This window comes from Chelonoidis abingdonii, chromosome 23, assembly GCF_003597395.2.
Source record: "Chelonoidis abingdonii isolate Lonesome George chromosome 23, CheloAbing_2.0, whole genome shotgun sequence".
In the NCBI taxonomy this organism is placed as follows: Eukaryota; Metazoa; Chordata; order Testudines; family Testudinidae; genus Chelonoidis; species Chelonoidis abingdonii.
In genome coordinates this window covers 21,097,444-21,120,398 of record NC_133791.1, presented here as the reverse complement: position 1 = coordinate 21,120,398, position 22,955 = coordinate 21,097,444, and the positions used below count along the sequence as shown (strand labels likewise).

The 22,955-nt window shown below is 48.3% G+C and overlaps 1 protein-coding gene across 2 annotated transcripts in view; it reads left to right on the top strand.

Moving 5' to 3' along the window:
• ECE1 (endothelin converting enzyme 1) overlaps nucleotides 1–22,955 on the top strand; it is a 123,098-nt gene that overhangs the window by 8,726 nt on the left and 91,417 nt on the right. Inside the window, exon 1 of one of the 2 annotated variants that reach the window (XM_032762627.2) lies at nucleotides 2,035–2,285. The exons of the other annotated variant lie outside the window; for it this stretch is intronic. The gene's annotated coding sequence lies outside the window, so the exon portion shown is untranslated. Of the gene's footprint in view, nucleotides 1–2,034; nucleotides 2,286–22,955 lie in introns of those variants that run through there. 2 annotated transcript variants of the gene reach the window in all.

Here is a 22,955-nt window from a genome sequence, read left to right as displayed (position 1 = left end):
TAACAATCTCTCCTACCGATAATTTAGCTGTGACACGCTGGTTACCTTTTCCAGACCTGAAGAAGAGCTTTGTGGAGCTCAAAAGCTTGTCTCTTTTACCAACAGAAGCTGGTCCAGTAACAAGAGTTACCTCGCCCACCTTTATCTCTCCTATCCTGGGAGAAATACAGCTACAACACCATTGCAAATAACAATGGCAGATACTGAATTTGTCTTGTGTTTAATTAGACATTAGAGTTAAATAGGTATGAACAAAACAAAATATTTCACTAGTTCTCTAGCCACCACGGATTCTTCTAGGCTAAACAAGGCCTGATTTTCCATTTTCTTCATGGAGACCAAAAACAAACAATTTTTTTGTTAAAGTCCTGTCTAAGGAGCTTTAAGAAGCAAAAAGTGGCGTAATCCCCCCTATGTAACAATGGCCATACTGGGAAAGACCAGTGGTCCATCTAGCCCTGTATCCTGTCTTCCAACAATGGTCAGTGCCAGATGCTTCAGAAGGAATGAGCAGAACATGGCAATTATTAAGTGATCATCCCCTGTTGTCCAGTATCAGCTTCTGGCAACTCACGGTTTAGGGACACTCAGAGTATGGGATTGTATCACTAGCTAATAGCCATTGATGGACCTAACCTCCGTGAACTTATCTCATTCTTTTTTGAACCCAGTTATACTTTTGGCCTTCACAACATCCCCTGGCAATGCGTTCCACAGGTTGACTGTGCTCAGGGGTGGCGGGTTTGTATAATTTTTGGTGGTGCCCAGAACAGGTTCAAGTCCCACCCCACTCTCCACTTGCCTAAGGCTCTGGGAGAGAGTTTGGGTGTGTGGGGGGTCAGGCTCTGGGATGGAGTTTGAGTGCAGGCTCTGGGCTGGGGCAGGGGGTTGGGGTGCAGGAGAGGGTCCAGGGGGCAGGCTCTAGGAGGAAGTTGGGGTGCGGGGTTTGGCTGGGGTATGAGAGGGAGTGTGGGCAACAGGCTCTGGGGGGCGGAGTTTGGGGTTTGGGTGTGGGGGCTGGGTCAGGGGGCTGGGGTGCAGGAGGGGGTGTGGCAGTCTGGCTCTGAGAGGGAGTTGGGGTGTGGGAGAGATTGAGGGGTGCAGCACTTATCTCGGGCAGCTCCCAAAAGTGACCCACACCCACCTCTGGCAGCAGCTCCTAGACAGGATGCCGGAGGGGTCTCCACACGCCACTGCCCACAGGCACTGCCCCGCAGCTCCCATTGGCTGCAGCTTAGGGCAGGAGTAGTGCGTGGGGAGACACACTCTCCCGCAGGGGCTGCAGGGATGTGTCGGCCGCCTCTGGAAGCAAAGCAGGAGGGAAGCAGCCTTAGCCATTAGCCCGCCTTAGCCGTTGTGCCGCCTGGCCCTTTAAAATGATCTGTTTGATTCATTGAATTTCATCTGCCATTTGGTTGCTCAGTCACCTAGTTCAGTGAGATCACTTTGTAACTCTTCACAGTTAGCTTTGGACTTAACTTTTTTCAGTAATTTTGTGTCATCTGCAAATTTTACCACCCTTTTTCCAGATAATTTATGAATATGTTGAATAGCACAGATCCTTGGAATGACCCCACTCTATTTTTTCTCCGCTGTGAAAACTAACCATTTTTTCCTACCCTTTGTTTTCTATCTTTTAACCAGTTACTGGTCCATGATGAGAGGACCTTCCCTCTTATCCCATGACAACTTACTTTGCATAAGAGCCTTTGGTGAGGGATCTTGTCAAAGGCTTTCTGAAAGCCCAAGTACACTCTAGCCACTGGATCCACTTTAAGTCCACTTTACAGTGTGATTGTTCAGACAGCTGGAATGTGCATATTGTTTGCTTTGCACCACGGAGAATGAGATCCTGCCAGTGCTGAAGGCTCTGAGCTCTGTACTGGGTTCCCACAGACACAGCTCCCGTGTAGCATGCACAGAACCAGCCGAAAGGAGAGAAGATTTACGAAGAAGAGTGTGACCTCAATAGCTCAACCCCCTGCATCCTCTCCCTGCTTCAGAGGATATCTGGCAATCATTAGCAGAGGAAGTGATTCAGTGAAAGAGAACCTCTCGTGCGTATGCTCTGACATAATTGCACCTTGACAGTGTGTGGGCTGGGCTTTGTTAACAGAAGCTTCAATGGGGGCTCGCATGTACAAGCTGCACAGTCCTCTAAGGTCTCGTGCCATCCTCCCCTCCCATCATACGGCTGAGAGTTCTTTTAAAGAGATTCCTGGGACTCTTTTTCCATCTAAAAGAATCACCCCAGGCCACTGCCCTCCAGGCTGAATTGGTAAGAGGTGAGTCAGTGTCTTACTTCATGGAATTGTTCATGTTTTTAACCTTTTAAAAAAATAGTCTGGGGAAGAGGGTCTGGTGCCTAGGGGATGCTGGGTTAACATTACGTTTGCTTCTATCAGGTAAAAGAGATTTCCTCCAGGGGGCCTGGCATTGGAAGGATGGGAGTGAGCACACATCCCTCCTGCTGGCAAATCTCCCTGTCACACATTGTCATTGAATAACATGTGCTGGGCTATGTCATTGCGTGTCTGTCCACCCCTTTCCCCTGCCCTTTGCCTGTCCCATCTATGGAGATTGTGAACTCTTCAGGGCAGGTTTGTGCAGTGCCTAGGACAATGGTGCCCTGGCCTTGGTTGGTCCCTAGACACCACTGAAATAAACCGGGTTAATAATATAATAATGGAATGTGGGAAGGATGGGAATGAAGCAGCTGCAGGTCAATGGGAGTTTTGCACACATGAGGATTATGGGATCTAACGCTATCACTAGGGGCTAGGAAATGGATCAAGACTTGCTTTGGGAGGGATCCTCCAACAGGCAGCCAGCTGCTCTGGGGAGATTTAGCACAGAGATTTAGTGCCAAATCCTGCTCCCAGTGAAGTCAATGGGAGTGTACAGGTATCTGTAAGAACCTGTTGATCAGCCTTCCATCAGGGAGTCTACTAGTGGGGTCTCCCCCCTTCAACTAGTGGGGTCTCCTTCCAGTTGGGTGTGCTGATCACTTTTAGGTGTCCCCCAAAAGTGGCATTTGAGGGACCTAGTCAGTGTCATTTATTCTGTGGGGTTCTTTAATGAAATGGCTCATTCCGGGGTACTAGTGATGTATAAGCGCAGTTTAGTGCTCTGATACCACAGTGGTGAGTGTGTAACAAATGCTGATGCAGAGAGAGATACCAGAACTCCTTGAAGCCTGATGGATGAGCAGGCAAAATGGATCACTTGGGTTCCGGGGAGGGTCTGGACACTGCAAGAGGAAGAGCAGGATTAACTGCACCAAGTTGGGTCTCTAAGGAGGGTTTTCTAAAGCTCAAGGAAATGCCCTGCCAGTCTTTGCCTTAGTTTTCACCCTATTCACTAAGTGCTGAAGCCATACGTTCAGTGTGCACCAGCTGTGGCTTCTCACTTCCCATAGTTCCAGCAACACTGTGCAATGGTGGTCTTTGGAGATGCCACTTGCAGACTAACAGCCCAGCATCAGAAAAGCAGAAGCGTAACTCTATGTCAAAGTTAGACTCAGGACTCACAGTTTGTCAGACCACTCTGTTTTATTAGCACAGCGCTCTGCTAATACACCCAGATAATGTGAGCACCATACAAGACACACAGTATCTTATTTATACAGATAAAAGGGGGGGAGCACTTAGCAAGATAACAAAGGAAGCAGAATCTGATAAGTTATATGTGGCTAGCCCAGGTAATCTTATTCCCTTACTAACTATTACCGATCTTCTGTTAATGTTTCGCCATTAGCACCCTTGTTTATGCCTAATGCTTCTTTTCCTGGCACCTGTATTTCAACATTTCTTATTTCTGCTTAAAGGTACATACAACATTTCTTTAATCTATTCTTATTTTTACAATATAATTCATTCTACTTTCACATCTACCACCGGAGAAAGGGGAAGCAGCACTTTGAGAAAGCATGAGCTTATCTGCGTGTATCTGAAACTGCAGTGGAAACAAGCAGAAAAATGGCTGCCCATTTTTAACATGCTCTGGTGTGTAAGAGTCCTCTGAGCAGAATTAAACAAAGAAAGCTCCCCTTGTACTGACTGTGTGGCCAAGGTATCACCCTCTGGCAGAACTATATTAGGCAGATTCTCTAGCAGAGTGGACGTTAAGGAGAGTCAAGGAAGCTTCTCTCACCAGTGGAGGTAGCTATGTAGATGGGAGTAGCCCTCTGTTAACATAGTGCTCTCTACACTGGAAGATAGGTCGCTATAACTGCATTGCTTGTGGTTCTACAGTATGGTAAACCCAGGACAAGCAGCTGCAAAGGGGGGGAAGGGGGTAGTAATTAATCCCAGGGGGTTAAAAGGCCTCTCCCAATCCACTGAGGAGAGAGAACCACGGGGAAATAAGGTTCAGCTTGAGAAAGAGTTACCAGGGAACTAATGAGGTTCAGCTGGCTCCAACTGCTGGAGACCTTTTTAAACCTGCCCCTGCGTAGAAGGAGGTGGGGTGAGAGAAGCAGGGAAGCTGCCAGTAGGCTGGGTGCAGCAAGACACCGAACTCTCCCAGGAAGGAAGGCTGCACTTCCTCCTCAGAAGGGAAGGAAAACAAGCACAAGGGACAGACTGGGAAAGGAATAGCTGGACCCTGTGCTACTGGTAAGGATTTGCCTTTCCCAAACCTGTGTCTCCAAGGCTAAAAAGGACTTGGGCCTGGTCTGCACTACGACTTTATCTCAAATTTAGCAGCGTTAAACTGAATTAACCCTGCACCCGTCCATACAATGAAGCCCTTTACTTCGATATAAAGGGCTCTTAATATCGATATCTGTACTCCTCCACGATGAGGGGACTAGTGCTGAAATTGGTATTGCCATTTCGAATTAGGGTTAGTGTGGCTGCAATTTGATGGGATTGGCCTCTGGGCACTATCCCACAGTGCACCATTGTGACCGCTCTGGACAGTAATCTGAACTTGGATGCACTGGCCAGGTAGACAGGAAAAGCCCCACAAACTTTTGAATTTCATTTCCTGTTTGCCCAGCGTGGAGCTCTGATCAGCACAGGTGACTATACAGTCCCAGAATCAAAAAAGAGCTCCAGCATGGACCGTACGGGAGATGCTGAATCTGATCTCTCTATGGGGAGATTAATCTGTTCTATCAGAACTCTGTTCCAATAGACGAAATGCCAAAACGTTTGAAAAAATCTCCAAGGCTATGATGGACAGAGGCCACAACAGGGACTCACACAGTGCTGTGTGTGAATTTAAGGAGCTGAGAAAAGCGTAACAGAAACCCAAGAATCAAATGGGCGCTCACGGAGGGAGGGCGACTGACAACTGGTAGCTATTCCCACAGTTCCTGCACTCTCCGAAACCATTTGAATTTTTGGCTGAGCCCAAGCCTGAAGGGTCAAAACATTGTTGCAGGTGGTTCAAGAGTATATGTCGTTCAGCCTCCCCGCCCCCCCCCCGTCGTGAAAGCACAGAGAATAAAATTGTTCTCACCTTTTTTCAAGTTCACCAATTCACAGTGCGTACAGCGCTACACTAGAGCATCCCCTTCCCTTCCCTTTGCGGATGGCAGACGGTACAGTATGACTGGTATCTGTCATCGTTCGTTCTGTGGTGCTCCTGGCTGGCCTCGGTGAGTTGACCAGGGGCTCTTGAGCAAAAATGGGGATGACTCCAGGTCATTCTCTTCTTTAAGTTTTGTCTAATGGAGGTTCAGTCCTGCTTAGAGTATGATGCCAGCTGGAGGCTTCTTGCTCTCCCCAGTCAGCAGCACCACGCGGTCGCTCCTACCCCTTGCTACCAGGAATCACAATCAGATACTTAGACCTCTACATTTTGCTGGAAATAAAAAAAAATTAAGCTGCTGTTTAGAACTGTCCCCCAACATACATATCCTGGGACATTTTGTATTTTACTAGTGTCAACCAAAGACCCCCACACAATGGAGATTCAGTCCTGCCTGTGCTTCTATCCTAGTGCTTGTCACAGATTCCCATTTTCAGCTATAAGCTGAGAAAGTGCAGAATGGTGGTTCACTCTACTTTGCTGTAAGCCAACCGCCCTCCTCTTCCCTCTTTGATCTCTGCTTGCAGAGGCAATAAAGTCAGTGTTGTTTCTTATTCCTGCATTCTTTATTACTTCATCACACAAATGGGGGGATAACTGCCACGGTAGCCCAGGAGGGGTGGGGGAAGAGGGAAGCAACGGGTGGGGTTGTTGCAGGGGCACCCCCTAGAATGGCATGCAGCTCATCATTTCTGCACGATGTCTGGGATTCTGACCCGGAATAGCCATTTGCCTCTCTGGTTCTTTAGTAGGCTTGCCCAATACTCTAGATAGGACTGACTCTCCCTTTAGACAAAACTTAGAGAATGACCTGGGGAGTCATTCCCATTTTTTGTCCAGGCACCCCCGACTGACCTCACCGAGGCCGGCCAGGAGCACTCATGACAGCAGCAGATGGTATAGTATGACTGGTAACCATCTTTGCTAACTTGCAAAAGGCAAGGGGATGCTGCTGTGTAGTGCTGCAGTACTGCGTCTGTCAGCAGCATCCAGTAGACATACGGTGACAGTGGAAAAAAGGCTGAACGGGCTCCATGGTTGCCATGCCATGGTGTCTGCCTGGGCAATCCAGGGATAAAGGTGCAAAATGATTGTCTGCCGTTGCTTTCACGGAGGGAGGATTGAGTGACAACATTTACCCGTAACCACTCATGACAAATTTTTGGCCCCATCAGGCATTGGAATCTCAACCCAGAATCCCAATGGGCAGGAGAGACTGCAGGAACTATGGGATAGCTACCCACAGTGCAGTGCTCCGGAAGTCGACGCTAGCCTCGGTACATGGACGCACGCCGCCGAATTAATGTGCTTAGTGTGGCCGTGTGCCCTCGACTTTATACAACCTGTTTCCAAAAATCGGTTTCTGTAAAATCGGAATAATCCCGTAGTGTAGACATACCCTGAGCCTGCTGAGGAGAAGAAGGTACTTTGCCACAACAAACGTAAGCTTGTAGTGTAAACCAAGGCTCAGAGCCTGTAAAAGTGGCTCCAAAGTGGCTCATCCTTAGTGTTACTCTATTGAATTCAGTGGAGTTACATCTGGGATGAATTTGACCCATTGGCTTTAGGCTAGAGCTCCCTAGTACTGGAATGGGATGGCTTTATAGTTTGGGGAGTAGTAATCTTGGATTTCTATAGTGCCACTTGTCCTAAAGCTGTGATCCCCAATGCAGTGCTTTTGGGTACAATGGCGCCCACCAGGGCATCTATGTGCGCCTGCATACTGGCCGGCGGACAAGCATCCGCTGAAATGCTGCCAAAAAGCGGCATCACCAAGAGGTGCTGCCACCGAAATGCTGCTGATTTTTGGTGGCTACACCTCTTGATGATGCTATTTTGGTGGCATTTCGGTGGATGCTTGTCCGCCGGCCACGGTCCTCGGTGGCTCATCGTCTGGCACCCACCACCTGGAAACGGTTGGGGACCACTGCCTTAAAGAAATCCAATGCACACTGAAAACTATTTACCCTAGAATCACTACTCTGTGCAAACAGTGACCTTTCTAGGAAGGGAAAGAACCTAATAAGCCACTTCATGTACTTCTGAAAGGCAGCCTCTGGTGCCCAGCATGGCAGCGAATAGCCCAGTGTTAGGAAAGGAAACGAAAGGGACTGTATCCAGCTGAAACTGCAGGGTGGATCTTATTCCACAGAATGTCATTAACTGGAAAGCTTGTGTCTTCGGAAAGAAGAGCAATCAGTCTATCACAGCAGTTCTCAAACTATGGTCTGCAGGACACTTGGCGGTGGTCTGTGGAGAGCTGGCTGTCACATGGTTCCTTCCTTGTTTCCAGCTGCTAAACTGCATTAACGGAAGCTAAAATATCTCCTTGCATTACTTTTCCATGTTGTTAATTACTGCCATCAGACAAGGATATTGTGCAACAGTAAACAGGAGGGAAACAGGGCCAGGCTACCTCAAATGAAAGGGAACTAGGTCCTAGTGATGACAACGGGATAAGGGAGACACAGGACATTCTCTCTTTAAGATGTGATCCTTGCTATGAAAATGTCATCCCCTGCTCTAGGGCATGGTCCCTTCCTTTAGAGACCTGAAATTACTTAGAAGAACTTCCTTCTGGAGGACATGCTAGAAGCATGATCTGCCCATGAATGTCCTGCAGTGTGAGGCCTGTTTGGGTGATTCTTTTTCAGCTAGCTTTGTCAAGTAACCACTGAATTCTTCTTTGGAGTCTGTGCCTGGGAGCAAGGGCTGTGACCTCGGCATTCTTTAGCCTGACCTCTTGCTGCAGTCCTCTGTTCTACCTCCCCTCCCCCTCTGATGCCACAGATCAGCCAAGAGCCTGTGGTAGGGAAGCTATTCCCCTTTGGCTTTTCAGTATTTCAAAGGAAACCCGAAGGGGAAGAGCAAATTAGAGCTACGTTAAATAACTGTTTCCAAAGACTAATTTCTTTATCTCAAGCCAGCTGGCTGAGAGGGGTTATTTGTGGGAAGGTTTCAAGTATACAAATGGGAGGGAGACAGGCTCTGGGATATCTCAGCTGGATAAACTGTGCTGCAGCCGTCCAGGTGCTGTACAGAGTTTGCAGGGGTGCCAGAACCTGGGGCAGCCATAGGGGCACTGCCTGCCCACTTTTTCACGTGGACATAGTTTGGGGGGCAGGTGGCCACACTGCCCCCCAAACTGCAAGCCTTAGGCAGGCACAGAGTGGCATCAGCAGGAGCTGCACTTCATGGCAGGAGAGCTGACAGAATTAAGGGGCCCCCTCAACCCTGCTTGCAGTGCCAGCCTCTTCCCAGTATGGAGCAGCCCCCCCTTGCCACAAGGCCCAGGCCCCAGAGGCCCTGCCCTGCTCAGCTTTTCCCTCTGAGATCCCACCTCCTGGCCAGGCCAGAAGCTGTAGCTGAGCTGCAATAAGAGCTGCCCAGGGAGCCTGGACCACTGTGGGGAGCCCTGGACCCTCTACCTGCTCTGGAGAGGACATGGGCTGGGGGCTGTTCTCAGGCAGCCTGGTTAGATGGAGCTAGGAATTCTTATAATAAGCCAGAGAATCCATGCAGCGAGCCCTGCATGAAGCCCAATAGTTTGAGGCTGAACTAGGCCCTAGTTGATGAAGGCATTCTGTGTACCCCACCATGTTTAGAAGAGGATTTGAATGGATGATAGAAGAAGGCTGAAGGGAAAACTCAAGACTTGAAGATGCATGCCGCACAAGGCACTGTGAGGGTAGACTGCTGGATGAAGAAAGTGGCCATGGAAGCAAGTGACTATGAAAACTAGGCAGAAGAACAGACTGGTTACCTAACCCTACTAGAAGAGGGGAAGAGAAAATGGAGATAGCCGGAGTTTGGAGCCCTAGGCAGATAGAGGATGACTCTCAGAGGATTGCAAGTGAGAACAGAAGACAAGACAACTTGCAGCCAGAAAGAAGAGAAGAGGGAAGGCTGGAGAATCACACCAACACCAGGAAGAGGCAGGTCTATGTGATTGGGAACTCCCTATTGAGAACAGTCAGGCTTGTAACCCAGAGCTGATCTGGAGAACAGAAAGGTGTGCACTCTGCCAGGAGTTAACATATTGGATGTGGACCTGAGACTGAAGAGGAACCTAATGGGAGCAGGAAAGGATAGGACTGATTGTCCTTCATGTGGGAACAAATGATACTGTTAAATTCTCACTGGGACATATCAAGGGAAACTATGCCAGGCTGAAGAAGATGCTTAAAGAAATGCAGTGGAATTCTACCTGCCCCTAGAAGAGGAGAACAAAGGCAAGGCAAGATTACGATTATCATCAGATGGCACGGGCAGTGGTGCTACAAGGAGAGCTTTGGAATGTTCGACCACTGGGAGGTATTCACAGACAGGGCTGCTCTCATGTGATGAAGGCTGGTACAGCTAATTAAAAGAGCTTTAAACAAGGAATTTGGGGGAGATGGTTGGAAGATGCTCATGTAATCTCTGTGCATGATTCTAATACTGAGCAGAAGGAAAATCAAGTGAGAGGGGATACAATAATGGCGAAAGGAACAACCGAGGTAGGAAAAAGTCTCAAATCACTTGAGAAGAATGGTCAGGTAGGTGATACTCGCAGTAAAATGACTGTACCTAATCAGGTGAGGAATCTGGGTAAGGCCAAGCAGAAAGAATGAAGATGTCTGTTCGCCAGTGCAAAGAGCCTGGGTAACAAAACGGAGGAACTAGAACTTAGAATTACTGGTGCAGGAAGTGAAACCTGATATTATAAGGATAACAGAAACGGTGGAATAGTTTCTGACTCAATAGTTTCTGACTCATGACTCAAGCACAGGTTTGAAGGGTATGTGCTGATCAGGAAGGACAGAAGTAAGGGTGGTGGAGTAGCACTGTATGTTAATGGCACGGTGGCCTAGAGAAATGATGGAATGGATACAATGGAATCTATTTGGATAAAATTCAGTTTGGGGAAGAATGATAACAGAGGCTGTACAGAGATAGTGCTTGGGATCTGTTACAGACCCCCAGGATCCAATTTGGATATGGATAGAGACCTCTTTAATATTTTAATTAAACAAACATTACCAAGAATTGGGTGATTATGGGAGACTTTAAATTCCCAGATATAGATTGGAGGACAAATGCTAAGGATCTGAATGTGTGGGAGGCTTGGAATTACTTTAAATCAAAGTTACAAAAAATACCTGAACCTGACATCCCAAGCAAAGTCAAAAAATTCATAGAGAAGGGTTGCAGCCCAACCTGGACGAACAAGCATCTCAAAGAGGTTATTATAAGAAAGCAGAAAGCCTACCAGGAATGGATCAGCAAAGAAAGCTACCTCTTTCAGTTCAGAAAGTGTACGGAAAAAGTGAGAACTTCCAAAAGCCAAGCAGAGCTGGAACTTGCAAAGGAGATTAAAATCAATAGTAAAAGGTTCTTCAGCCATATAAATAAAAAGAAAACATGAAAAGAAGTGAGATCACTAAATACTGAGGATGGGGTTGAGATTAAAGATAATCTAGGCATGACCCAACACCTTAACCAATATTTTGCCTCAGTTTTTAATAGGTATAGTGAGGACCTTAGGGGCAGTAGCAGGATGGTTAATGGAAATGGGAATATGGAAGTAGAAATTACCACATCAGAGGTGGAAACCAAACTCAAACAGCTTAATGGGATTGGAACATGAAATTGCAAGCCCCGTAGCAAGGATTTTTAATGAACCTATAAACTCGGGGGTGGTAGCCTGTGACTGAAGAATTGCAAATATAGGACCTCTCTTTAAGAAGGGTGAAGAAAAGTGATACAGGAAACTACAGGCCTGTTAGTTTGACCTCAACTATATGCAAGGTTTTATGAGAGAGTAATTAAAGTCATATAAGTAAATAAAATACCTATACCAAGGATAAAATACAGCATGGTTTTACGAAAGATAGATTGTGCCAGGCTAATCCGATCTTTCTTTGCGAAGATAACAAAAGAAATGCAGTAGATCTAATCTATCTGGATTTCAGGAAATCATTTGATATAGTTGCACATGGGAAATTATTAGTTAAATTGGAGAAGATTGGGGATTAATAGGAGAATCGAAAGGTGGGTAAAGAACTGGTTAAAGGCAAGACTGAAATGGGTCATGCTGAAAGGTGAACTGTCAGGGTAAAGGCCAGTTAATAGTGGAGTTCCTCAAAGATCAGTCTCATCTGGAATGCTGTGTGCAGTTCTGGTCTCCCGTCTTTAAGAAAGATGAATTTAAACTGGAACAGGGGCAGAGAAGCGCTACTAGGATGATCAGAGGACTGGGAAACCTACCTTACAAAGGAGATGTAAGGAGCTTGGCTTGTTTTAGCCTAACAAATGAAGGCTGAGGAGAGAGATGCTTGCTTTCCGTAAATACATCAGAGGGATAAAACCAAGGAAGGAGTGGAGTTATTTAAGTTAAGGGCCAATGTTGGCACAAGAATAAATGGATATAAACTGGCTATCCAGAAGCTTAAGCTTGAAATTAAATGAAGGTTTCTAACCATCAGAGGAATGAGGGTCTGGAACAGCCTTCCTAGGGGGAATAATAAGATCAAAAAACCTAATTTGTTTCAAGACTGAGCTTGGTAAGTTTATGGAGGGGACAGTATGATGCAGTTGCTGACAATAGCATATGGCCCATCCCTGACTGGTATTAGCAAATATCTCCAACAGCTGGAGATGGGACACTAGGTGAGGAGGGCACTAAGTTACTACAGAGAATTCTTCCCCAGGTGTCTGCTTGGTGGGTCTTTCCCACATGCTCGGGGTCTAACTGATCACTATATGTGGGGCTGGGAAGGAATTTCCCCTGGGTCAGATTGGCAGAGACCCTGGTGGAGTGTTCACTTTCCCTGCAGCATGGGGCCAAGTCACTTACTGGTGTAAATGGGGAATTCTCTGTAACTTGAAATCTTTAAATCACAGTTTGAGGATTTCAGTAACTCAGGGTATGGCTACACTTGGAATTTCAAAGTGCTGCCATGGCAGCGCTTTGAAGTGTGAGTGTGGTCAGAGCGGCAGCGCTGGGAGAGAGCTCTCCCAGTGCTGCATGTAAACCACATCTTCTACGGATGTAGCGTGCAGCGCTGGGAGCTGTACTCCCAGCGCTGCCGCCCTGATTACACTGAGGCTTTACAGCGCTGTATCTTGCAGCGCTCAGGGGGGTGTTTTTTCACACCCCTGAGCACGGAAGTTGCAGCGCTGTAAAGTGTGAGTGTAGCCATGGCTTCAGACAGGGGTTATGGGTCTGTTACAGAAGTCGGTAGATGAGGTTCTTTGCAGGAGGTCAGACTAGATCATCATGATTGTCCCTTCTGGCCTTAAAGTCTATGAGTCAGAGCACTAAAAACAGCAGTGTAGCCACAGTGGCTGGGAGGGTAGTAGTGTTAGGGAGCTTATTCCTTCACCCTCTCACTTCCCTGGCCCTTCTCACATGAACTGAGGGCAACAATACCCGAAGTCCAAAGGTGCAAACAAATAGATGTTTATTGAGGTGAACTTCCAGCAAGCAATGATTCCAGTTTCCTTCCTCAGTGTCCCCCTTCCCAGCTCTGACACCACAGAGCCTTGCCTGTGTCCCTGCGGAGGGCTTAGCAAAACATGATTCCAATTTCCCACCGCCCCCTTTTATTTCCTGATTGACTGCAGACTATATAGTAAAACTGGAGTTCTGCTTAGCTATACCGTAACCAATCATTTTACTGAAATTTAACTAACCAATTCTAACATACTGTAACATGATTAATTAACCAATTATATCCCACCTCCTTAATTGGTTTACAGCCAACAAAATTAATTATACAGCAGACAGAAACAATCACAGAACCAGACAGATTATACAGACAAACAGTAAGGAAATGGAGACTACAATGATAGAACAAAGAAATGAGGATTTCACATCCCAGCTTTGTGAGTTTTTGCCAGATAGGATGCTATCAAACTAAATTTTCTTTAAATCTTCTAGGCTCTTCCCTTTCTCTGGAGGTGATAGATTGGATCACCTTTTTAAGAGCCCCAAACTGCCTTATTTCAATGTGACTGGTGAGGACGTGACCATACGCTTCCAGGCTTCGGGCTGCCCCTGCTGTTTAGCCAAAGGCCTTGACCTAAGAACAAGGCTTAGACTATCATAGTGAGAGAAGGCCTATAAACAGGCAGACTGGTTTTGATTTTTGTTTTGTACCTCTATAACTAGCTAAGTGATAAGAATGCATCTACATTCTTAAAGTATAGGCCTTTGCAGACAGGCCTGAATACCTATATGCTAACAAATAGCCCGAGGAAGTACCTCGGGTGTGGGGTCATACTAGCCTAGGCTGCCACCTGTAACACTGCAGCTGCACTTCTGTTTTTAGTGCATTGACCAAAGCTAGCAAGTTTGTGTGTACCTGAGTTGAAATGACCTCTCCAGCTCAAAGTGCAGATATCCTTCCAGTGTGCTCTTTCCCCATTGCCTTCATGGGGAACTTTCCTCAAGCTCCTCTACAGAGTTATTCTTGCTTGGAGTTTTTGGGTTAATTTGAACACAAATGCTAGGTGGCAGGAATTGAAACCAGAAAAAGACAGAGATGATTCAACAAACTGGGTGCAGACTGAAACCACCCAGTTTCATGCAGCTGTACCTTTGCTGCAGATGGGGCCTTTTGTTTTTGCTTCAGCAAAATGGCCGATTCTCAGTCGCTTGTTAGACAGCCATAAAAACGCATCATCTCAAACCTACTCGTCCAGAAGATAGCTCCTGCAGCAACACAGCCTCTGCTAGCACGCTGGGCATTGGTTCAATGCTGAATCAGGCAAGAGAATCACCTAGGGTGTCAACTTTCTACTTACACAAAACCAAACACCCTTGCCCTGCGCCCTGCCCCTCCTCCATACCCCCCTCCCTCTGTCGCTGGCTCTCCCCACCCTCAGTCACTCACTCATTTTCACTGGGCAGGCTCAGGAGGGTGCAGTGGGGGCTGAGGGGTCTGCCTGGGAGTGAGGGCTCTAGGGTGGGGCTGGGATGATGGGTTTGGGGTGCAGGATGGTGCTCTGGTGTGGGATCGAGGGTTTCAGAGGGTGGGAGATGGATCACAACAGGGGGTTGGGGCACAGGAGAGGGTCAGGGGTGCAGGCTCTGGGCAGCGCTTACCTCAAGCAGTTCTCGGAAGCAGCAGCATGCCCCCTCTCTGACTCCTACATGGAGGCATGGCCAGGTGACTCTGTGGATGGGGCAGTGCACAGACCCCACCCCCCGCAGCTCCCGTTGGCCATGGTTCCTGGCTAGTTGGAGCTGTAGGAGCCAGAAAGGGGCATGCCGCTGCTTCCAGGAGCCGTGTGGAGCCACAGCAGGCAGGGAGCCTCCCTTAGCCCACTGTGCTACTGTCCGGACTTTTAATGGCTGAGTTAGCAGTGCTGACCGGAGCCACGAGGGTCCCTTTTTGACTAGGCTTTCCGGTTGAAAACTAGACACCTGTCAACCCTAGGATCACCTATGAATTGGCACCACTTTCTGTATCCTCTTGGGCTATTTTTGGAAGGCTCTTGTCCATGCACTGAGCATCAGGGTGCCCCTTAGCTTGCAGTCTGAGCCTAAGGGTGCATGGCTACAGGCAGAAACATTAGCCAGTGTTTGGGCTTGAAGAGGTGTCTGGGCAAATAAACCTGTTCCAATGAGGTTGGAATTGCCAAAAGTGCTCACTATTGCCCTAGCTTTCCTTCCACTATGTGAAGATTCACGTTGATTTCAACAGGAGCAGAGCTAGGCCAGTGCTGAGCACTCCCTGCCCATGGTATCCAAGTTGTTTGGCCCGTCCCTTAAATCACAGTTGGAAAACGGAATGGGAAGGGACGCAGCACCAAGTTTGCGGGAAAGGGAGAGCCCCTTCTGTGACACCCGAGACTCGGGAGTTCACCCAGTTGATGGGTGGAAAGGTGCCACACTTGAGGTTCCTGGGTTGCTGAGTGTGTGCCTGTTACCCAGAGCTGATGATCATATCACTGGCTTTCAACCTGCCGGGCAATGTGCTCAAGTCCTTCACTTGGAAGTTGCTTGTCAAATTTGATTCCACTCGCCCATCCATGACCCATGAAATAATTTCCACAGCTTCTGGGTCATAGGCTCGTTTAACCATTGATGTAAATGAAACTGCTACTGTAAGGCGCAGCCTGCAGCTATTGCACTGATCACTGAAGTTTGTGATGCCTGATCTTCAGTAACTGACCAGGAGACTGATGACTGTACCTACAGTAGTTTGCATATACATCAGCTGCTTAAATCTCCCTTACTAACTGCAGAAAACTGCTTGTTGGCAGGATTCACCAGCAACTAAATCCTGCAGTTGATTTTCTTTTTTTAAACCTTATTTTTATTGATTAGTTTTACGTGTGTTTGTCTGCAAGTTCAATAACATTAATACACTCATGTTGCTGCTGAACTCTGCATATGTGGGTTATTTTATTAGATGCAGAAGATCAATAGGAAGAGAAAATAAAAGAGAAGTCTTTTTTATTTTTTAAAGTTGAGCAGTTCAATTGCAAACAAACCTGTAGTCTTTAATAGTCTTTTGTGTTGCTGGGTCATAAGACACATAAAAGACTTGCTGCTACAACTGTCAGCATGGAGAGCTCTTCTGTAGTAAAACCATTAAGGTCCTGCATTTTTAGTACTTGAAGAAGCAGAGCTCTAGGAAGGCAATATTGCCTAGTGAATAGTGCACCAGCCTAGGACTTGGGAAGCCTTGGTCTCTACTCCACTAGCCTGCTATATGTTGAACAAGTCAGGTAGCATCTGTGTGCTTCAGTTTCCCAGTCTGTAATATGGGATAATGCTACTGATGTCTTTTGTAAAGGGCTTTGAGACCTACTGATTAAAAAGCACAGTGTAAATATAGCAGTATAACTAAAGCTAAGATTTTGTCATGGATATTTTTAATAAGTCATGGACAGGTCACTAGCAATAAAGAAAAATTCACAGAAGCCCGTGACTTGTCCTTGACTTTTACTAAAAATATGTGTGACAAAATGGGGAGCTGCAGAGTCCTCATACCTCTGGCGGTGGCTGGGCAGCTGCGTAGCCCCTGCCCGGAGCTCCGGGGGCCCCACTGCCCATGGGGGATCGCAGCTCCTGGGTACCCTGCAGCCCACAGCAGCCAGGAACTTTGGGGTTCACCCGCAGCTCAGAGCTCCAGGGGCCCTGCTGCCCATGGCAGCCAGGAGCTGCAAGGTACCCCCATGGGAAGCTCCAGGATCCCCCCGCCACCTGCAGCGGCTCAGAGTTCTCGGGGAGACAGGGAGTCCCTGCAGCTCCCAGCCACCGTGGGCGGAAGTCACAGCGGTCTCTGGAAGTCACGGATTCTGTGAGTTCCGTGACAAAATTGTAGCCTTAAGTATAACTATTATTGTGTTAGTCCTGGCTCCACTGAGGATGGTGTGATTTGGCGTGGCAGGATTTGAGAAAGGTTCGTTTATGTTTATAGACTAAGCTTGTTAATTTAATTTAATAGAGAACAGGATGTTGTCGAAAGTTTTGTGGTATCATCTACATGTTGTTGCATTTTGGTAGATTATTTTCTCCTGGAGATATAACATACAATGTCGCTCAGCTAGTGATGGATAGTGAATGCTGCTCCATCTAGCTCGGGGGTCTCAAACATGCGGCCCGTGGGGCTTTTCTGGGCAGCCCGTGGGACTCCCCCCCCCCCGCCCCTCTGCCTGCCTCCAGGCCAGGGATGGGCAAACTAGAGCCCACAGGCCCACGGGATTGCCCCCCGTGGTGCCGCGAGCTCCGCGCTGCTCCCTTAAGTGGCTGGCAGCACGTCCCTTCGGGCTGGAGGGAGGAGGCAGAGGGCTCCTGTGTTGCCTCACTTCAAAGTACCACCCCCCCAGTTTCCATTGGACGGGAACAGGGAACTGCGGCCAGTGGGAGCTTTGTGGGAGGTACCTGGAGGAGCGGCAGCGAAGCCCTGTGCCTAGCCCTGCTCCCCCAGGTATCGTGGCTCGGGCTGCTTGCTGGAGCGGAGCGGTGCAGGACCAGGAGCCTGCCCTGGCCCCGATGCGCGCCACTGCCATCCCGGAGCCGCTTTAGGTAAGTGGTGCCAGGCCGGAGCTCACACCCCCCCCTGCACCCCAAGTCCCTGCCCTGAGCCCCCTGCCACACCCCTCCTGCACCCAACTCCCTGCCCTGAGCCCCCTGCTGCATCCCACACCCCTCCTGCACCCCAACTCTGTGCCCTAAGCCCCCTGCTGCATCCCGCACCCCTCCTTCACCCCAACTCCCTGCCCTGAGCCCCCTGTCACACCCTACTCTCCTCCTGGACTCCCTGCCCTAAGCCACCTGCTGCACCCTGCACCCCAACCCCCTGCTGCACCCCTCACCCCTCTTGCACCCCACAGTCCAACTCCCTGCCCTGAGCCCCCTGCCACACCCTGCACACCTCCTGTACCTCAACTCCCTGCCCTGAGCCCTTGCCACACCCTGCACCCCCTGGTGACAGAGAAGGGGCGGTGTTGGGGTGAGGACTTTGGGGAAGGGGGTGGAAAAGGGCTGGGAAGAGGTGGGGCAGGGGCGGGGCCTCATGGAAGGGGTGGAGTGGGGGTGGGGCAGTGAGGGTGGGGGTGTCAGTGATGTGGCCCTCGGGCCAATGCACTAGACCTCATTTGGCCCTTGTGGTCATTTGAGCTTGAGACCCCTGCTCTAGCTAGTGTATTATTATGCCTTATGGCAAGCAGCAAGGACTCCATTCAACATGCATTTCATCAGCTTGACATGGAAAACCTAGCTGGGCTCCATCTGAACTCACACCACAGTAGATCATCCTTGTCCCCCTTGCCCTGGAGTTGCATGGAGGATGAGAAGCTGCAGTCCCCTTTGGACTATACATGGGACACCCCTGATTTCAGAGAACAGAAGGAACTTTGCCAGCTCGTGATGGAGCTCATCTCTTCAGTGTCAGGAATGCAAGGGGTCAGTTCTCCAACCAGCTGTTTCAGTTTCCTCACCTTTCTACTGCCAGTCAAACTAAATGAATTATATATTTAGATTCTGAGATAAAACCGTTGCTGACAGCTGCTGTTGCAGGTTGTTTCTAACTTGGTGGCTCAGAAGTGCAATTAACTAGTTTGTTTAAATTCAAGTCCCTGAGAGGCAAATTTTTAAAAAAAGCAGCCTAAGGTTTGGAGAAAGTAATGCCTGCACACTTGCGGTGACTGCACACCCAGCTCCCGCGGTTGTGCCTTGCACATGGGCACCTAATTGGCTATTTGCATTTCAAGTCATCTGGCACAGCTTGTGAGGAGAAATACATATGCAGATATAGGCACACAATAGCATGCATGCCTTTGGCTAATTAAAAACAGGTCTCTGATGTCAGTGGTGAGCTGAAGCAAAAGAAGGAAGCTTACAAAAAATGGAAGCTTGGACAGATGACTGGGGAGGCATATAAGATTATTGCTCGGGCCTGCAGGGACAGAATCAGAAAGGCCAAAGGGCAATTTGAGTTGAAACTAGCAAGGGATGTGAAGGATAATAGGAAGGGGTTTTACAAGTATGTAAGCAACAAGAAGAGGACTAGGGATGGTGTAGGTCCCTTACTCAATGAGGCAGGTATCCTAGTGGTGGAAGATATGGAAAAGGCTGAAGTACTCAATTCCTTCTTCACTTCAGTCTTTACGGGCAGGATCAACTCCCAGACTACTACACTGGGGAACGCAGAGAGGAGAGGAGGACAGCAGCCCACTGTGATAGAGGGTCAGGTTAGGGACTACTTAAAGACGTTAGACGTGCACAAGTCTATGGGACTGGATCAACTGCATCCGAGGGTGCTGAGGGAGTTAGCTGATGTGATTGCAGAGCCGTTGACCATTATCTTTGAAAATTCATGGCGAACAGGAGAGGTCCCAGAGGACTGGAAGAAAGCAAATATAGTACCTATCTTTAAGAAAGGGAAAAAGGAAGATCCAGGGAACTACAGACCAATCAGTCTCACCTCAATCCCTGGAAAAATCATGGAGCAGGTGCTGAAGGAATCCATCCTGAAACACTTAGAGGAAAACAAGGTGATCAGAAGCAGTCAGCATGGATTCACCAAGGGTAAATCATGCCTGACCAACCTGATTGCTTTCTACGATGAGATGACTGGACTTGTGGATGGGGGCAAAGCTGTTGATGTTGTATACCTTGACTTTAGTAAGGCTTTTGACACGGTTTCCCACAGCATTCTCATCAGCAAACTAAGGAAGTATGGGTTGGAGGAATGGACTGTGAAGTGGATAGAAAACTGGTTGAATCAACGGGTTCAGCGGGTAGGTATCAATGGCACACTCTCTAGTTGGCAACCAGTAACAAGTGGTGTGCCCCAGGGGTCTGTCTTAGGGCCCGTTCTATTCAATGTCTTCATTAATGATCTTGATGATGGGATAGCTTGCACATTAAGTAAATTTGCAGATGACACCAAGTTGGGGGGAGTGGTGGACACGCTGGAGGGCAGGGATAGGATTCAGGGAGACTTAGACAAATTGGAGAAGTGGGCCACAAGAAACCTCATGAAGTTCAACAAGGACAAGTGCAAAGTCCTGCACTTAGGACAGAAAAACCCCATGCACTGCTACAGGCTGGGGACTGTTTGGCTAAGTAGCAGTGCTGAAGAAAAGGATCTTGGGGTTACGGTAGATGGAAAGTTGAACATGAGCCTACAGTGTGCTCTTGTAGCCAAAAAGGCTAATAGCATACTGGGCTGTATTAGTAGGAGTGTTGCCAGCAGATCGAGGGATGTGATTATTCCCCTCTATTCGGCACTGGTGAGGCCGCATCTGGAATATTGTGTCCAGTTTTGGGCGCCACACTACAAAAAGGACGTGGAACAATTGGAGAGAGTCCAGCGGAGGGCAACAAAAATGATTAGAGGACTAGAGCACATGACTTATGAAGAGAGACTGAAGGAACTAGGCTTATTGAGCCTGCAGAAGAGAAGACTAAGGGGGGATTTGATAGCAACCTTCAACTACTTGAAGGGATGCTCCAAGGAGGAGGGAGCTAGGCTGTTCTCAGTGGTGACGGAGGACAGAACAAGGAGCAATGGTTTGAAGTTGCAGCTGCGGAAGTCGAGGCTGGATATTAGAAAAAACTTTCTGACTAGGAGAGTGGTGAAGTATTGGAATGGGTTACCTAGGGAGGTGGTAGAATCTCCATCTTTAGAGCTATTTAAAGTCCGGCTAGACTGCACCCTGGCTGGGATTATTGAGGGAAAATGGTCCCGCCTTTAGCAGGGGGTTGGACTAGATGACCTCATGAGGTCCCTTCCAACCTTTTGATTCTATGATTCTATGTCTTTCATTATCTGGAAGTATTGTCCCAATTATTAATTGTGCAATTGAAAATCTGGCTCCTGTAGCTGAACAGGAGCAAAAGATGAATCCCACAAAGGAATAAAAAGAATATGTAACAAAGCAGAATCCAGAACCAAAAATGTGAATTATTTTTGTAGGCTGGTTATGAAAGGTCACTTGTAGGGGTCACAGGTAGGCTTAGTAGTGTGACAGCAGCACATCCCTCCCTGCTTCCCTGGTGCTTTTCACTGTATGACCCTTCGACCAGCGTGATTCCTTCTGTCCCTTGTGAGAACTGCTGACATGGCTAGTTTGAATTAATGGATGACAAGTACCTACTCACCTTTCCACTTCAGAGAACTTGATGGAGGGACCTGGCGAAGTCCGCACATAGTTGGCTGGCTGAGGCGATGATTCACAGGTCCCAAATGCCAACAGGACAGAAAGTTGGTGCCACTTCAGCTGTATCTTCCATTGAAAATACATGTAGCGGTCACAGATTATCAGTGATCTAGACCCCAGTGGGGCAGATCCTTTCTTTCCTTTTTTTTTTTTTGATCTTGTCTCCTAGCTCTTTTGTCTGCATCATATCTTCTATCTGTATCTGTGTCTGTCTTCCTCTGTCCCCATGTACCCACCTGCCTATCCACTCAAACTCCAATTTCTATATTTCCTTGCTCAGCCTTCAGAATTTTGAAAATTCCACAGTCACAGATAGTTCCTGTTTTGCAGCCATGACGTCTGTCTGTAGTGAGACAAACAGGAGAGGTGTAAGCCATTCTGGAGGATCCTAAACCAGATTCTTGCCATAAGGCTGTCACAGATCCAGGCCAGAAAGGATCTTTATGATCATCTAACCCAGTGGTCTCTGACTGTGGGTCGAGACATTTTAATGGGGTCACCAGTGCTGGTGTTAGACTTGCTGGGTTCCCAGGCAGATGCCGAAGCACGAGCCCCACCGCCTGGGGCCCAAGGCGGAAGTGCGAGCCCCACCGTCTAGGGCTGTGGATGAGGCTCAAACTCAAGGGATTCAGCCCAGGGTGGCAGGATTCATGCTTCAGCTTCAGCCCTGGGCAGCGGGCTTCAGGTTACAGGCCCTCAGCCTGTGGCTGAAGCCCTTGGGCTGCAGCTTTGATCCCCCCGTCTGGCCGTCTGGGGTGGTGGGACTTGAGCTTTCGTTTTCTTCTTTCTCCCCACCCTCCCCCACCCCCAGGTGGCAGGGCTCGGGCTGGCTTATGCTTCAGTCACTCCTCCTTCTGAGGTCGTATAGTAATTTTTGTTGTTAGAAGTGGTCATGGTGCAATGAACTTTGAGAACCACATCAGAGCTGTTGTCCAGAGAACTGAGATGCTGCATCCTCTAGTGTCGTGTGCTCTAAAGGGGAAAGAGTTCTTACTCTGAACTTGCCCATATTTAGAAGTTGGAACTTGCAGGGAGATTAACTTGGGGAGCTCACTCGTCTGTTGAGATTCCATTCTGTAACCCCGGCTCCCTGCTTCAGCATTTCTCACATCAATAATTCACAGCCTAGGAATGGCAATGGCAGGTTTGTGTGGGACAGAGGTAAATTGAGGGACGCTGCTGGGGATGAGGCAGGGGAGAGGAGTGGCGGTATACATAGCAGGATCTATCAAGTGGGGAGCAAATAATCACTGAGAAGTGTTTGAGGCTCCTAGAATCATAGAGTTTAAGGTCAGAGGGGTCCGCCGGATAATCCAGGTGGAGTTCCTGTATGTCACAGGCCACCACCATTGTCTGCCACCTGCCCACTAAACCCAAGGGTCAAAGCCCCTCATTTCCCTCGTGTTTGGTCCCTTGCGCTCCTGCTCCAAAGTGGAAAAGGAAAGAGGAATTGAATCTCTTTCCCCCAAATAAAGCCCTCAAATGCCCTCTGCCCAGCTCCCAATCCCTTTAACTCCCTCCCAAGGACTTGGACCGTGCACTTTTGGGCCAGTACAAAAATCCGCAGCTCCCTGAAAATATGGTGGCAACATAAAACCGATCTAATATACAATGAATAAATGACAAAGGCGGGAGAAAGGACTGTAGTACTGATTGTATGGGGCAGAGGTCAGTGCTATTACAGGAGTACTCCAAAAGCTGTGTTAGTTGGTAAGGAGCAGGACCGGCTCTAGGCACCAGCAAAGCAAGCA